The 16,248-nt window shown below is 32.8% G+C and overlaps 1 long non-coding RNA gene across 13 annotated transcripts; it reads left to right on the top strand.

Moving 5' to 3' along the window:
* Positions 1-8,002: 8,002 nt before the first annotated feature.
* On the top strand, positions 8,003-16,046 carry LOC125496870 (uncharacterized). Of its 13 annotated transcripts, none has more exons than XR_007273234.2 (8): positions 8,003-8,239; positions 8,392-8,581; positions 9,087-9,212; positions 9,416-9,527; positions 10,860-10,984; positions 12,399-12,452; positions 13,012-13,219; positions 15,588-16,046. It is a non-coding gene; the product is annotated as an uncharacterized LOC125496870 (long non-coding RNA). The 13 variants fall into 13 exon arrangements; XR_007273233.2 differs by having other exon boundaries at positions 8,004-8,239; positions 8,405-8,581; XR_007273242.2 differs by having other exon boundaries at positions 8,005-8,239; positions 8,438-8,581; positions 13,017-13,219.
* The last annotated feature ends 202 nt before the right edge of the window (positions 16,047-16,248 follow it).

The following is a 16,248-nucleotide window of genomic DNA, read 5'->3' as shown; positions in this document are numbered from 1 at the left end:
CCCCCCAACCTCCTCCTTGCCAGCCCCTCCTCGTCAATTTCCCCAACTCCTCCCCGTTGATTTCCGCAACCACCCCTCTCCTTCGAATTCCCTACCCCACCCTCTCCCTCAACCTCCCACTCCCCCTCCCTCGCAGCCCCCAGTCCTCCCTACCCCCGCAGTCGGCACCCCGCAAACCCCCTCATGGAATTTCCACACCTCCCACTTCACATTATTATTATTATTAATAATAATAATAAATTTACACTATTATCTAAAATAAAATGATAAATCTTATCTGACATGCTCACAATCACTAAGCAATTTTACAACATTGAAAGTAAAAATTCTTCATTAGAGTGTCCACGTGGCAATACACATTATGGTTTAAAAAAATTGTTCGAATTTAATTATAAATCGGATTAACACATTCTGATTGGCGTGACTTATGATACTCCCTCCGTTCTCTTTTGTTTTTCATGTATTCCCAATCGAGAAATTTCAAAATGTTATTCTTATTTGAATCTTTTTCATTTTAGGCATGTGGATTATTTTTACCAAAATGCCCCCTTATAATTTTGTTATTCCACTATTGCCTTTGGCTTTTGCAATTGTGGATCCATAACATTAATTATTTTCACCTTCCCAACACTGCAATTATATCTCTTTAGTAAATTGGCTCCCTCTCTTCAATTCTTACCAAGTCACCATAAAAGCTCCGCCTTCACCTTCAAAATTCTTCACATGTATCCTTCCTCTCTCCTCAACTCCATAATATCTTTGCATAATAACAATTTTCTTTAAGCTTAATGTTTATGAAAGTTTAATCCTATAAATAATCTACCAAAGTTACTTCCTTTGTCCAACAACCTGGCAACCTGCCACAACCGCACATCCACGGCCCACTCCTTTACAATTCATATTCATTTTTTCTTGTGTTTTTTTTTTTGACAAATTGCGCCATGTAAGGCGGTAGTCCATGGTGGTCTCAAATCTTGAAACTTTTGGCCAATTTAGACCACCGTGGGCTTCAACGTCGTCATTTTCTATGAGAGTTTAAATAAGGTTGAGTGATGGATTTTAGTATAGGTGATGAGTTCTAATATGAGGAAGGTTCGAGGTTTGATCAAAGACAGATACAGGTTCACCAAAAAACAGGAGGGGAGATGCAGTTTGGAGTCCGCGCAATTATGCAAGTGAACAAGTGGGTGGGTAAAGGGACGGGATCTCTATTCTTATTCATTTTTCTCTCATGGAATCTTAGCCCAATTTAAGTTTGCATTGGTTCCTCCCCTAATTGCAAATAGGAAGAACAAAAGAGAACGAAGGGAGTAACCATTAGGCAATTAAGATCATGATCTCTATATATATAATTAAGGCCGAAATAAAAGATTTCCTAAAAAGAAAAGTAATTTATGGTAAGGATTTGAATTTTCCAATTCAACCTTATTTTTGCCTATGTTAATTGTCAATCAACCTTAATTTCGAATTTTTAAAATACAATCTCACGCTATTGCTTGCCGTTTTCATTGTCGTGATTTTCGTGCCCGTATAGAGTTCATTATGTAAACTAAAATTATATGATTCTCGAAATCAAAATTCAATCCTAGATCGTTGCCAATGTTATGCGAAATACCATATATCAAGCAATCCCGTAAATAATAATGTCAACAATCACGAGAGCCATATATCAGTAAAATACATATTAAGGAAATAATCCTAATATCGCAAATATGAACATATCCTAGCATAATTTCTTTGGCCACCTCCTACAAATATGTCCACAAAGCGGTTTAAAATTTCCATAAGTCATCTTCTTCCCAATTCTAAATCACTCCCATTAACGTAAAAAAATAATAGCATAGACACAACAATAAAAAAGGCATAGGAAAAAGAAACGAAGCAACAACACCAACAATAGAAGATGAAGTATAACATATGCTCAATCGATCGCATGTAGGATAGGAGATCAATACTATGATTTGTAATAGTATGCTAATGTTAGGAATAAAGTTTTTTTTTGAGTTTCTTTATGTTTTTTTTTTTTACCACCAAATACTATACATTAGCGACAGTTTGTTATTATCATAGCATTATATAATTAATGTGTAAAAAAACCATACATATAATCTATTTGCATGGCTAAAAAAAATAATGTAAACCAAGATTGATGAGTCTAGAAATATATACAATAATTTTTTTAAAAAAAGTGACATAACTATCTAAAATCATAATTAAAAAAGTAGCAAGTACTTATACCTAAACATATAGTTAAAAAAATGAGGACTTGAATACTTATCTAAAAATTGGTTTCGAATTTGAAAAAATGTGATATATTTCCTTTATCATAAGCTTCAATCAAAGGTTATCAATAGTCATTTGTATTTTCTCTTTCTCATTAAAAATCAGTAATATAAAATTTGTTGGTCTCACAATATTTGACATAACAAAAACTGTTTTTTACGTTATTTAATGGCAAAAAAAGACTTTACATGAGTTTTATCAAGTGAGATGATTGGATAAATATAGCATAGATATAATTCTTTAAGTTTCATCAAATTTAATATACTTAATCCGTTCATGAATAAGTTAAACACTTTTCTCAAAAAGCTCTCACATGAAAAAAAAAAAAGTATTTCACTCATTTCAAAAACAATGAAGTATATAAATTAAAATACTAATAGTATTACATTTACCCTCTCAATAACGACACAATATTTTAAATTTGTCATTTTAGTCATCTAAGTTTGGTGAGATTTAAGGCATAATATAGTTTTTTTTTCTATTATTTTGATTATTGTCATGGGTGTATTATGAAATTGAAGGTTCATTATAATTTCACTCAACTTGTATTAAATTGAAAATTTGAAACCTAAGTAATGATATCATAATCTGTACTTTGAATTTTTATTAAAAGAAAAGGAAAATAAAAAGAAGTTTAATCTTGTAGTCTTTTTTACTCACAAAAAGATTATTTTCATCTATCTCTATTATATAAGGGAAGGGGGGAGCAATGGTGTCCTATTTTGAAATGCCTATTTTACCCCCCTTCCCTTTCTAAATTACAAAAGAAATGTCAAAATCAAAACCCATTCAAAGAATACTACCGAAAATTAATCTACAACACTCACTCACAAATCACTTAAAAGAAGAAACTTTACAAATCACTCATACAATTGAGAAAATCACTTTATAAAAATCACGCAAATTACTCAAATAATCAAGAAACTTTATTAAAACTTAAAATTAACATACAAACTAAACTAATAACCTAGAATGTCAATACATACAAAAACATTTACAAAAATTTACTTACAAATCACTATTCTCAAGAACCATTCACAATTAATGATGGGCCATGATAAAAAATAGAGGGTGTATTTGTAGTGAAATCATAATTTAGAAGTTAGACAAGGAAAAAAATTATTTACTTTTTTTTTTATAGTGTTTCCTATATATAATTAAACTTTTACATATATTTGGACCTATCTTTCTATTATATAATAGCGATTAATTATCAAGGTAAAAAGGTTTCTGTAAAATATCATTCAAGAATTAAACTACAATATATCTCTATCTCTATTCTATATGGGAAGAGGGGTAGGACACCAAAATATTAGAAAGCCCATTTTACCCTCATTACATTTCTATTCTAACTGCTTACTCTAATTTAAAAATAAAAAAGAAACTACCTAATTAATTTAAAAAATAAAAAAAGACATTATAAAAAAAACCATCAACAATTCAAATATTCTAATTTATTAAATATAACTAACAATTAATTTAATTTTTTACATTCCTTAAAAAAAAAATTCTACGTATTTTCGCACGCATCGCGTGCATATAAAAACTAGTTATATAATAAGGGAAGGGGGGAGCTATGGTGTCCCCGAATGAAGAGACTATGTTACCCCCTTCCCATTCTAAATTACAAATTCACTTACAAATCAAAGGGGGTTTCAAACAAAAATACCAAAAATATAATTATAGCAATCACTCACAAGTCAACTAAAATCATAAAATTGCATAATTTACGTTATGCAAATCACTAAAATGAGGAAACTTTACAAAAACTTAAAAATTCACTTACAAACTACAACCTATGAAAAAATTGACTTGAAATCAAAGTGTCCACTTTTTTTAAAATTTATGAAGTACTGTACTTAATTCAAAAATCAACTAAAAAATTATAATATTAGAAATTATAAATAAATTCAATAAAAAATTTCAATTTTGTTCATAGAATTTAACTTTGAAAAGTAAAAAAAAAAAAAAAGGAATGGTGAGAGACTTAAGTGACAGAAACTAAACCAATCTAATTTTGTAACTAAAAACAATTATACTTCGTATATCTAATGTTCAAAATTCGACTCTTATGCCGAAGAAAATCGAGTTTCTGTTTCGAAAAATATTCAAGCACGCGTCGCGTGCAAAAAATTCTAGTCTTATATTATTAGATGAAGTGTATCCACGCACTTTATTTTGGGAGAACCAATAAAAAAAGTCTAAAAGTGAGACACAAAACTAAAAAAGTGGAGGGAGATATTTAACATGGTTTATAAATTATATAGGGACCAAATGGGTGGAAAAAGAGAAGAAAGTAAAAAAGAGAAGAAAGTAAAAATGAGATAAGTTTTTTAAAAAAATTGGAAAAGCAACCCGGCCGTGTGCAAATTCAAAAGAATTGGCTAAAAGGAAAGTGTATTGATTAAATAGAAAATGAGATAGTCTTAGACTAAAAGGAATTTAAATACTTATTATTAGATTAATGTTATTGGAGTCACTAATAGACTAAAAGGAATTTCATCACCTCTTTAATTAGATGATCCAAACTTTATATTATTGTAGTCAATGTTGACGATGTAAAATTTCGATTTCGTGAAGTAATTTTAGCAAGATATTAATTCAGCCTTATATATATATAGATCCATGGCATGATTTTTTGGCCTCCTATTTTAGTCGTATTTTTAGCCTTATATGATTATACATAGCGTAATTAAGGATACTAATTAAAATTTTGATTATTTGACTTATTTTTAGCTTTATATAGATGACGTAATTAAAATACACTTATTTTTTTAGCAATTACCATTATATACTAATTAAAAATGTATTTTATTTTATTTTTTCACCGAAAAAAATTACCATGACATTTTAAGATGATTATAAAGTTGAGAGGAATAACCCTTATTATCTACAAAAGCTCAACAAACTCGGGTAAAAAAAATCAGTTTCGACATATCGAGTTATACTAAAATAAGGCAGAACAATAAATATTTCAGCTTAAGACACCTTATAGGGTCCTTATAAGAACATCTATACATCAGAAGTGTGATATCTCGCTCTCCATATATATATAGTAGATATAAGAACATTTACACATACTGGACAAATTTCATAATTAGCATTTTTCATGTGTTTTTTAAGTCGATAAATACAACAAGTGGGAAAAAATATCGAACATAGAGTAATCAAAATTTGGGCGAAAATAGAATATATTAATATATGATTTGATGTAGCTAACAATTCTGTAATACATTAGTATATGAAAACAATCAAAACATCTAATTCTATACAGATATCTAATTCTTTGCACATTGGTTGATAGTGGGTCAAAATCTAATTTTCGTAATAATAAAGGAATGAGAGAAACTTGAATTTAATTATGATAAACAATTGTGTGAAAGAGAAATTGGTCTCAACCAACTTTTTATATTGCAAAAAAGTAGGAATTGAATGAGAGAGAAAAAAGTGATCCTCATACTACAAATAGGAAAATTGAAAATGAGTAAGATAATAAAAGACATGTCTTTAAATAAAGTGAGCAAGATAAAAAAAAATATACATAGGGAGTCCAATGACATGGCTATATAAATGAATAAGCTTTACAAAAAAAATTACAATATTTAACATATAAATAAATGATATATGTTCAACTTAATAAAAAAAACTTTCAAGTTTACACATTATCACCAATGTTAGAGTGCAAACTTTCTATTAGATAACATTATATGTAAAAGGATAGAATAATCTGTAACTAGTCATACGCCTGTATAAAACACTATATATATTGAATGCCAGATTAACCTACTCAAGGTTAACACAATTATTCTCCACACTTGTACATGGTATCACAGCCTAGGTTTTTTGAAATATTTTTTTTCCGTCTCCGAAAATAAATTTTTCCTTTCCTCATGGATCTCTCGGCCAATAATTCAGCCTCTTTGGCCGGCCCACCGCAGCAGCCGCCGGTGTCGACCTCCTGTCCGTCGTTGCCTTCGCCGGCAGCCACCTCTGTTGTTTTGTCGCACCTTGTGTCGTTTTATTCGACGCCACCCGCAGCCACCTTCACGCTGCCTTCCTCGCTTGCTGCCAGCGCAGCCACCTACGGCCTATCGTAGGCCTACCTTGCTGCCACAACTGTAGCGCCGCACCGCCCCGCCTCTGGCTCCCCCCAGACGCCCCTGCGATACTCGACGTCGGAGGTCTTCAACGCCTCCACGTCATCTCCTTCGTCTCAACCCACTCAAGGTTAACACAATTATTCTCGACACTTGTACACTCTCGAAGATCTAATGCTACTACATTATTCTTTATCGAGTCAAGATAGAAGTAAATTAATTTACACATTAAAAATCATATCTGATGTCTTATAGGATGTTGTACACCTGTCAAAAATAATTCCTAACAAATCTCCTAACAGTGTAGTAGGGTTAGTAGCTAGGATCGAATCCACAAGGAGAGGATTATTTTTAATTTAGCTTTCAAGTTTGGAAAAACTAAACAAAGTCACGGATTTGGGATTGAACAAATTAAACAAATACAAGATAATGGTAATCAATAAATGAAAAGTTTAGGGCATATGTTCGGTCCATCATGTTTATAATAATCAAAGAATACAAATCAATTCAAGAAGATGATTAAGAAGCTGTCAGATAATTCTTACTGTTGCCCACATTCAGTGGCAGTTGCGGATCTAAACTACCCCACAATTGTTGTTCCTAGTTTCTTAGGAAATGCAACTATTGTCAGGAGACTGAAGAATGTTGGACATACAAGCACGTATCTTGCAAGTATAAGAGCACCATTTGGTATATCAATCACGGTTGAGCCAAAGACTTTGACGTTCATTGAAAAGGGTCAGGAGCTGCAGTATAAGCTAATTTTTACACCTGAACAAAGCCATCTTCTGAAGGATTACTCAGTTGGGTATATACTGTGGTCCGATAGGAAGTACAGTGTCAGAAGGCAGAAGCTCTATTATGTTTAAGGCCTATACCACAGTCCACAGCATAGCTGAATAAACATAATAATCTAGCAGGATGGATCAAATTATTGTGAATAGACTGTATTATGATTATTTCAACTACAATATGTACAGACTTTACTAAAAAAATGTGTGATGCCATCATGCAGCGTAGCAAAATCACATTGCAACGCAGTAGTAGTTTGTTGCCCAAAAATTGAAAAGCAAAAGCACCAATAAATAACAATGAGAATGAAATGAGTGAAGCACCAAAAAGCAACATACTATAGTCTAATAGTTTCTTGCCAGATACTTAAATTTATCTCTATTTATTATTCTCAATCTCTACAAATTTGCTTCTGCTGGCACTCACAACCCTAGTAACATTTAATGTCTGTTAAAATCGCCCCATTTGCAAGGATTGAATAGTTATGTAGAGAATACTTTTCTCTCACAATTTCACTTCAATACGTATAGTTCAGTTCCGCTCATTTCAGTTCAGTTTCCGTCATTTTAATTCAGCCTAAAATAATACTTCCTCTGTAACAAAATAAATGTTACACTTTCTAAATAGGGTTAACATTTATTTCGTTACGGAGGAAATACATGTGGTCTCTTGTAATATAAAGTATGTCCACCCCTCATATTCTTCCAATGTGGGGACTTTCTATTTTCCATACTCTTCATATTAAAGAATCTTACACCCTTAAAAAGTTGGAAGTTGAGCACTATTCATTTGAATAGTGTTCTGAGTCACAAAAGCATGAAAAACACTATTCCTAAGCCTTGGCAAATCTTAGCCCTCGATCTTTCCTTCCATCTCAACCGCACATTCCTTCCTTTCTCTCCTCTTCTTCACGTTTCTTCTTCACGCCTCTCCTGACTCTCCTCTCTCCTCTCTCCTCTCTCCTCTCTTTTGTTGTCTCTCTATCCTCTTTCTCTGTTTTTTTTGCCATTGCGATGGAGTTATGGAGCGCCATTAAAGGTTATTCTCTACTAATTAAAAAATTATAGGTGATTCTCGCTCTCTTTTTCAATCTAACGTGTATATCGTGTTTTTCTTTGGATTTTTTCTTTGTGTTTGTCATATTTTCAGTTTGGATTCTTGATTTTCCTTTTCGATTTTTGTATTTTTTTTCTTTTAAAAGTCTTTAATCAAATTTTAGGGTTTGTTCTTAGGAATTTCAGCTTCTCTCTTCATTCATCATTCAGATTTTAGGGTTTGTTCTTAGGAATTTCAGCTTTTCTCTCAAGAACACAATTCAATTTCATCGGCACTTCGCATCAAATTGCCTTTACGGGATAATCGAGCTCTTTCGACGAGATTTGGAACTCGAATTTCGCAAAAATTGAAAGGTATGTTTACGAGTAATTCTTCATACACGCATTAAAATTGAACACATGTCTTTCTTATTTATTCACACAAAGATGCCGTCAATGGCTAATTCATTCAATGAACTTTATGGGTTTTCGATTTTGGTGATTCTGCAAATTCTGGTTCATACTTTTGTGAATTTTGGAATTTATGTGGCTTTTGTTGCACAATTCAGTTCGATTCGCACAATTTAGTTCTATTGTGTGAATTGTTAGGTCGTCTTCTATAACAACATGCAACACAGCGTAAGCAAGTCTTAATTTCTTTCCATTTCCTTTTTCTTCATTTTGTGTGTGTTAGATCTCGTGAAATTTGAGTGCTTGTGGAGCAAGTTAGATCTAAAGTTTTGTAGTAGTATTTGCATCTGTTTTAATTTATTGATTATGATTTTCGTTATTTTTTTAAAACTACAACCTCCTTTTATCTACATCAGTATTTATGTTTTTCTTTGTTCTCAATTTTCGTTGTTTTTTTTCTGGGTTTTAGGAAGGAAATGCGAATTAGAGGAGAGACAAATTTAACCGATCGAGTTTTGCTGAAATGGGGTTTGAAGGTGAAGATCAGCTTCACTCAATTACTACAAGTTCTGTGAAACTCAAGCTTCCTAGAAAGGTCATTTGATTACTTGTTTAATCAGATTTAATTTTATTGAATGTTTTTTTACTGTTTTAAGGCTTACTTTTGGTTTAATTTTTATGGGTTTTATGGGGGAGAGGGGTGTTTCAAGTTTGCAGTTGAAGTGGCTGGTAAGCATTTTATTCTGTAAATAAACGTTTTTGTGCCATAATGATCTGAAACCATTGTTCTCTATGCAGTATATCCATCCAGACAACATGTTTGCTGAGGGAAATTTAAACCTTGAGCTGAAAAGAATTCGGGATGAATTCAAAATGCACGAGTCAGATTGTGGTTCAACACGTGCTCAAAGTAAGCAGGCTAACTTCATTATATTCATATTTCAATGTTGTTCCAGGTCTCCTAAGATTTAGTTCTTTGTAATTCTAAAAGTGCCAGAATAGAAATCATTTCCGTTTCTGGTATTATCTGGAAGTTTGCTGTTTGTTTGCTTTTATTTTTATTTTTATGATATACTGTATTCCTAGAGTACCTAAGTTGAATCAATACTTTTGGTAGGTTGCAGATTTTTAGACCAAATATATTAACAAAAATATTGTGATGTGTGTCATGTTGAAGAAAGATGGATGGTGGGAAGTTATCTTTCCCAGCTATGTGCAGATAATGCTCTTGTGGGTAATTTTATATGATGTCTCTTATGAGGAAGAATGGAATATCATTTGGAATATCCTTCTTCCTCCCTATGTCTTGGTGTGTGGTTAACAGTTTTTTTTTTTTACAAGGTGCTGGCTTATTTGATGTGCATGATTGGGTGTTGACTTATAGTTGTGAATTTGTGATGTGTTGCACTTATGTTTTTAAGTATTTAACACTCATAATTACATTATGGGGACAACAAATACTTTGGCTACTTAGTTATATTCCTCCCTTTCCTTTGGAAGAGTGCTTTTCTGATACTCCCTATAAAATATTGATATATTTCCTTTTTGCGGATACTTATGCTCCGTTTGTTTGGGTCAAAAACATATTTTAATGGAATATGGATTTCTTTGAAACGATATATACCTAAGGAAAATACAATTGTATGGATTTCTTATTGGAAGCCCAATGTGACAATCAATTTGGTAGATGATTACACCAGGTGTGTAAAGTTCATCTATAGTTATCATAATTAAAGTTTCTTTCTCAAATCTCAATAGATTTCTGTCTTCCTGTTTTGCTAAGTGATGTAGTGACCAGTCTACACATTTTGGAGGACTGACTCTGGAAGGCAGTTAAATTCAATGATGATTTCTCATAGATATGCTGATTTCTCATAGATACTCTGGATTGTAAGCCCAAGTATGACTGCACTACTTTGGAATTTTGAGAACAAGTGAGCATTGTCGATGCACCTAATGCTATGTCTTTGATTAAAAGTTTATGTAACTAATGATTTGATTACCTTTCTCTTCATTCCATAATAAGCCATTCTAGAGTGTCTTATAAAGATCTTCACACTTAATTTACATTGTTTTCCCCTTCTCCTTAACAATTTCAAACTTTCTTCTCTGTCTACCTACTTTCAACTTTAATTTCGTATAGCCTATAAGACTAAAATCTCTTCTTTCTTTCTCTACTGATTTTTGGGTATATATATCTGATTTTTTTCCTATGTTCATAATTATTTACCTAATATTGAAGGAAGGAAGGAGTATTTAGGGTTTCGTCGGGCCAAGGATGATGATTGTAGACTGTCGAGGAAGCACTTGTCGAATGGTCTTATGGATATTTACAGATCTAAGTCACCTTAGCTTTTTGTTGGCAAGGTAAGAATTGCTTCTTATTCTTTTCTTTTTCTTCAATCCATTGTACTCTATTTTACTCATGTGTCATGTCTTTGTCTTGTGGCTCTGTTTTTGCGTACTCATGTCTATGCACTGAAATCGCTAAGGTTCAAAATACATTGGAGCTTTGATTATTATAGCATATTAGTCATATACTTCTTATCCTTCAGTCATATACTTTTTCCCCAGCCTTGATTATTTCAGGAATATCCGTAATTATACATGATTATGCTGGTTATGAAGAAATCAATAAGGTTAGCAGTTTCAGATGCGGCCATTGATGCCTAAGACACGTTGGTTTCAGAGAGTAGGAAGGTGTTATGATGAGTATCCTAATTGTAAATAAATCAATAAAGGACATTCACTGCTCCACCTAATGAGGGACATGTCCATCCCGGTTTTGAAGCCCACTCATCATCAAAAAAAAAGTTAGCGGTACAGAAAAAATGTATTTTAAATTCGGAATAATTAAGTCTCTACCTCAGTATACCCTTTCGATCTTAGGTTTTAGTTTGCCTTCCATATAAACCATTTGTATATTACTGCCCCTCCCAAATAAGGTGTGCCTCTGAGTGTGGGTTGCTGAAGCTGGTAGGTTTTTTTGCTTCACCCCCTTTTGTTGTTGATTTCAAAATAGTTGATGGTTCAGTTAGTTTGTTAATACCTTCAATCATAGAGACAATTTGAGCTTGACATGAATTAATCTCTAAAGAAACTTACAAAGACTACTACAAACAAACATTTATAAAAAAAACTAACTTGACACATATGGACTGCCATTCAAAAGGGAAGATTACAAAAAAAATGCTATAGAATGTAGCTTGCTCTAGATTTTCAGCTTCACTTTGTTCAGCAAATTCTTGGAAATGCTTGCTGTTTTGTCTTTCAATTCCAAGCTTGAATCATGCTTTGCCTTGAAAATGGTAATATGCCCTCTAATTCATTTCAGGATACAGTAACCATGGCCTTGCATTCCATGCAGAGTAGCATCTTACAAACAGTACCATTGGTTATGTTTGGTATGGTGCACACTGTCGCGTGAAACCTGGTTCTTAAAAACAAGCCTTCTGCCTGTAAATCCATGCTTATAGCCTGTGAGACTTTGTTTAAGGAGGCTAATACTAATGATGGATTAAAGTCTAAATGAAAATGACATTCTCTAACATGTTATTTATGTTGTGGTAGATCTAGACTTAACTTAAATTTGTTTGGCATGCCTTGTAACCTTTGTAGTTCATGCTTAGGAGCCTCGATAATTGTGTTTGTTCGCTTTTTTGCTGAATTGAATGGAATATTAGGTTGCACTTTTCCCCCTTGGTTGTTAACTATGTACATCTATTTGATACTTGTAAATTCTATGGTTTGCAAAACTGACTATCTCTTGCCTTTCCTGTAGGAATATCCTTGACTCTCATCAACCAGATTTAATCAGTTTACAAGGCAACACCTGGTAAGCTTTTCCTTGGCTCTCCTTCTGTAGTTTACTTAGATGTTTGTTTTAGCCATGCTTGCTCAACCGTGTTTGGTTTGGAAATGTGGTTCTCTTTGATGTTGTCTTGTGGTTTAATCCTCCTTTTTTATTGCTTATTTTAGCCGTGTTCCAGTATGCATGATTGCGCTCTCTTAGAGTCACCTGTTCCAACTTTTTTTTACTGCTTATTTTTGCTCTGTTCCAGTATGCATGATTGTGCTCTCTTAGAGTCACCTGCTCTGGCTTTTCACAAAATAAAAATGTAGTGCCTTCTATGTGTTTGGAAAATGCAATGGATATCACTGTTGGACATGTTGTATTGCTTGTGGTCCTTGGATATTAGGAGATAAGTCTTTCGTTTGAGTATGAATCTAAATAGGTTTATTGTTATGTATATATATATGCAAAGAGATTTTGCTTGGTGTTAGAAATAATGGTTTATTGTCTACTTACAAAATAGAGGGACAAAGAAGAATTTTTTTTAGATATATTGGTGTTAGAAATATATGCGCAGTTTGAATATTAATTTTCATTTCAGATCAGTCGTTTGTCTAGGAAAAAATGTTTGCTTCGCGATGTTTATGGATAAAAAGACTTTAAACTATTTCTCCAGAAGGCCATATACCGGACAGAATGGGATTCATTTGTCAGTGGAAGGTCGTCCTGGTGAAAAATCTTCCTTATATGGACATGAGGAGAGGGAAAATTCCAAAGCTGTTGTGTCATAGACTTTTCCCTTCAGCAAGGTAAGAATGTGCATTATGGAGGTTTTGCTTTCTGTTTATCATGGTGTTTTGACTTTGAGTATCCACCGTCATGTAGATGTATGTAGATGTTAGCTGTGATTGTGAATGTATCTTAAAGTTGAGTATGGTTGAGTAGAGATAAATGTGTCAACTACATGGAACTTATTTGCCACATTTTGTTTGCTGGAGTTTATGTGAAGTAGAGTGAAGTACATATTTGAGTATACTTTTCTTCATTTGGGGACTCATTTTTAATTTTTCATTGTTTGGAGATTAACACTGGGGGAAGTTAGATTCCGTTGAGCTAGGTTGATACTTTTTTTTAAAAAAATTATTCACTTTCCTACTATAAACGTTTACCTTTAAAAAAGTAAAATTAAGCCGACTAAACAAAGCTAATTGTATAAATTAAAAAAACAGGAGATAGAAAGTACAAATTAGAGTAAGGCTCTTGACTGTTGAGGCGTATTATGGCTATTTTCTTAGAGGAATTCATGAATATCTCTATTCTCTTCAAGAACAAACTCTAATCTTGGCTAACAAAATTAGAGGCCTCGACAAATGAGATTGAGCAGAAGGGTTGCATAAGATTTTAAAGTCTAGGTAAACTCATTACTTTATATTCATTTCTCTACTTATAAACCAAGTGAAACAACTCTCCTAATAAATGGCTAATTATTTTAGAATGACTTGAAATACAAATATGTCCTCTATTTTAGGGATAGACTAAAAGGAGCATTGTTTTGATATAATGTTAATTGTTTGCTATTTGGCTTACTGCTTTTTTTTTTTTATTTCTTCGGGGGATGGGGGCTGGGGACTGGGTTGAGGTAACTTTTGACCATGTTATGTTGGTCTGTATTAACTATTAATCGCATATGATTTATATTTCACTCGGTTTAGGAATGTATAATATGGTTTAAGCAAAGTCATTTTTATCTTAGAACATCGAGGTCCAGATGCATTGTATAGTACTTTTGACAGTAGTATATAGTTCCAATATAATCATAGTCACTTAACTAGCTGCAAAATCTTCCCAAAAAACTAGCAGATTCTAATCAATAATGCAAAGATTTTTTAGTCAAATTTTATAATCTTACCTATGATACAGACTTAAGGTAATTAGTTAAATAGTAGAGTACTGATTGCGCTAAGAACAATTTATGAAGAGGGAAGCATTTTCCCATGAAACTAGCTTCATTTTTCATGGGCATATTTTGAGTTTACATTGATATTTTAGTGGTCAATACAATGAGCTAATTTTGGAGTTCAATTTGCAGCTAATAATCCTCTTGAATTTTGTATTTTCTTTTATATTTTTGAATTAAGTAGGTATTTTTTTTAAAAAAAATCTAAACTCCCCGAAATCTTATTTCTCTAGCCATCATCGGTCCCCAAATGATGAAGGGTCAAAGGTGAATCTGCATATGATGAAAATTATGAAAGATAAGTCCCTAAAAGTATATTTTACCACATATGATGAAAATTATGAAAAGTAGTGACGAAGGTCATATCTGTTTATTACTAGATCTGTCTTGGGATTTTTTTCTTAATCTAGAAAATAATGTTGCATTAAGCTGTAGTAACTATTTTATTCAAAAAATCCCCCAAAATTTTGTGATTTTAAGTATCTTTCTTGTTTATCTGCTTGTATCTTCCCGTTGATCTCTTTAAAAACAGAAGGATGTTATATGATGCTATCTAGCTATTGGCATATTCTTTATCTTTCATATAGTACTCTGATATTTTGACATGTTAAACTTGACTATTATTGATCTTTTTATCCTTTTCTCCATCCTTTTCTAAGTATTATTGTTCGACAAATTGAAGGGCTTTAGCTTGCACAACAATCACCCGTATTTGAATCTGCCACTTGCTAAGTACATAGTTAACTAAGCCAGATGTTTTAATTGTTTTTGAAATCTTAGTGACTAGGTGAGCATTGTATAGGGTGTTTCTGGGTAAGGAATCTGAAATGTAGGAGCAAAATATTGGAGTCTAAGTCATGTTGAAAAAGTGATTGTCATATTCTTGTATTTCCATAATAATATAATTAATGACATTCCTGATTCCTTCAAAGCACAGGTCAACATGTGCTTGTGATACACTTGTCTTTGGGGGTTGCCACAACAATGATTTTGGGGTCTTGTGGAGATAACAACAAACTTTAAGAATTTCAGGCCTTTTTTTCCTTTTACTGACCTGATCGGTGTAATTATATTTTAAGCTTCTTATGAACATTATGATGCTCTCAGCTATTATGAGATATCCCATGGAAATCCTACTAGATGTAGGATGACACTTGATAAGCCATAGATATACTTGGTAGTTTTTGAGTGCCAATAACTGAGCATTTGTCACATGGCAGGTATTCAATTTGGTTGGATAGCAAGTTGCGACTCCAACGTGATCCTCTGTTGTTATTGGAGCACTTCTTATGGAGAAAGTCATTGTGTCTGGGAGGAGATGGATCGGAATAAGAAGCTTAACAAATACAACCATACCGTTTTTCTTCAAGGCAATGCATCGCAGTGAGAGACCATGTCATTTTTCTTCTCTTATTTAGCTAGCTTATTCTGACAGCTTTACGCTATCTTACATCTGCTAAATGATCTTGTAGTTCAATTGTATGCTAGAACCGGTGATCAGAATAGTTGACTGCCACAAACGTTTACAGTATATGAATTTGATGCCAATGTGAAGGGTGCCATTGTGCTTAAGGGTAGGAATGGTCATTGTTGTCAGATATTCTACTTTTCAACTGTTTGCCCTCATGAGATATACGAATCTCACTTTTTATATAGCCTTATACTGGCTTTTAGCAAGATTATCATTCCACAAATAGGTAGGAGGGAAAGACTATAAAAATCTGTATGGAAATACGAAAATTTCAAGGAGATGAAAATTGAAGACGAGCATTACTTGGTAATTGGGTGCTCAGTTTGGCATAACAATCAATAGATATATCTTAGTGAAGTATTAGACATCTTTTTAGTAATGCTTAAAAACTACAACTTGTGGTTCTTAAA

The sequence above is a fragment of the Beta vulgaris genome, chromosome 4, assembly GCF_026745355.1.
Source record: "Beta vulgaris subsp. vulgaris cultivar EL10 chromosome 4, EL10.2, whole genome shotgun sequence".
Taxonomy (NCBI): domain Eukaryota; kingdom Viridiplantae; phylum Streptophyta; class Magnoliopsida; order Caryophyllales; family Amaranthaceae; genus Beta; species Beta vulgaris.
This window is presented reverse-complemented; position numbering and strand designations above follow the sequence as displayed.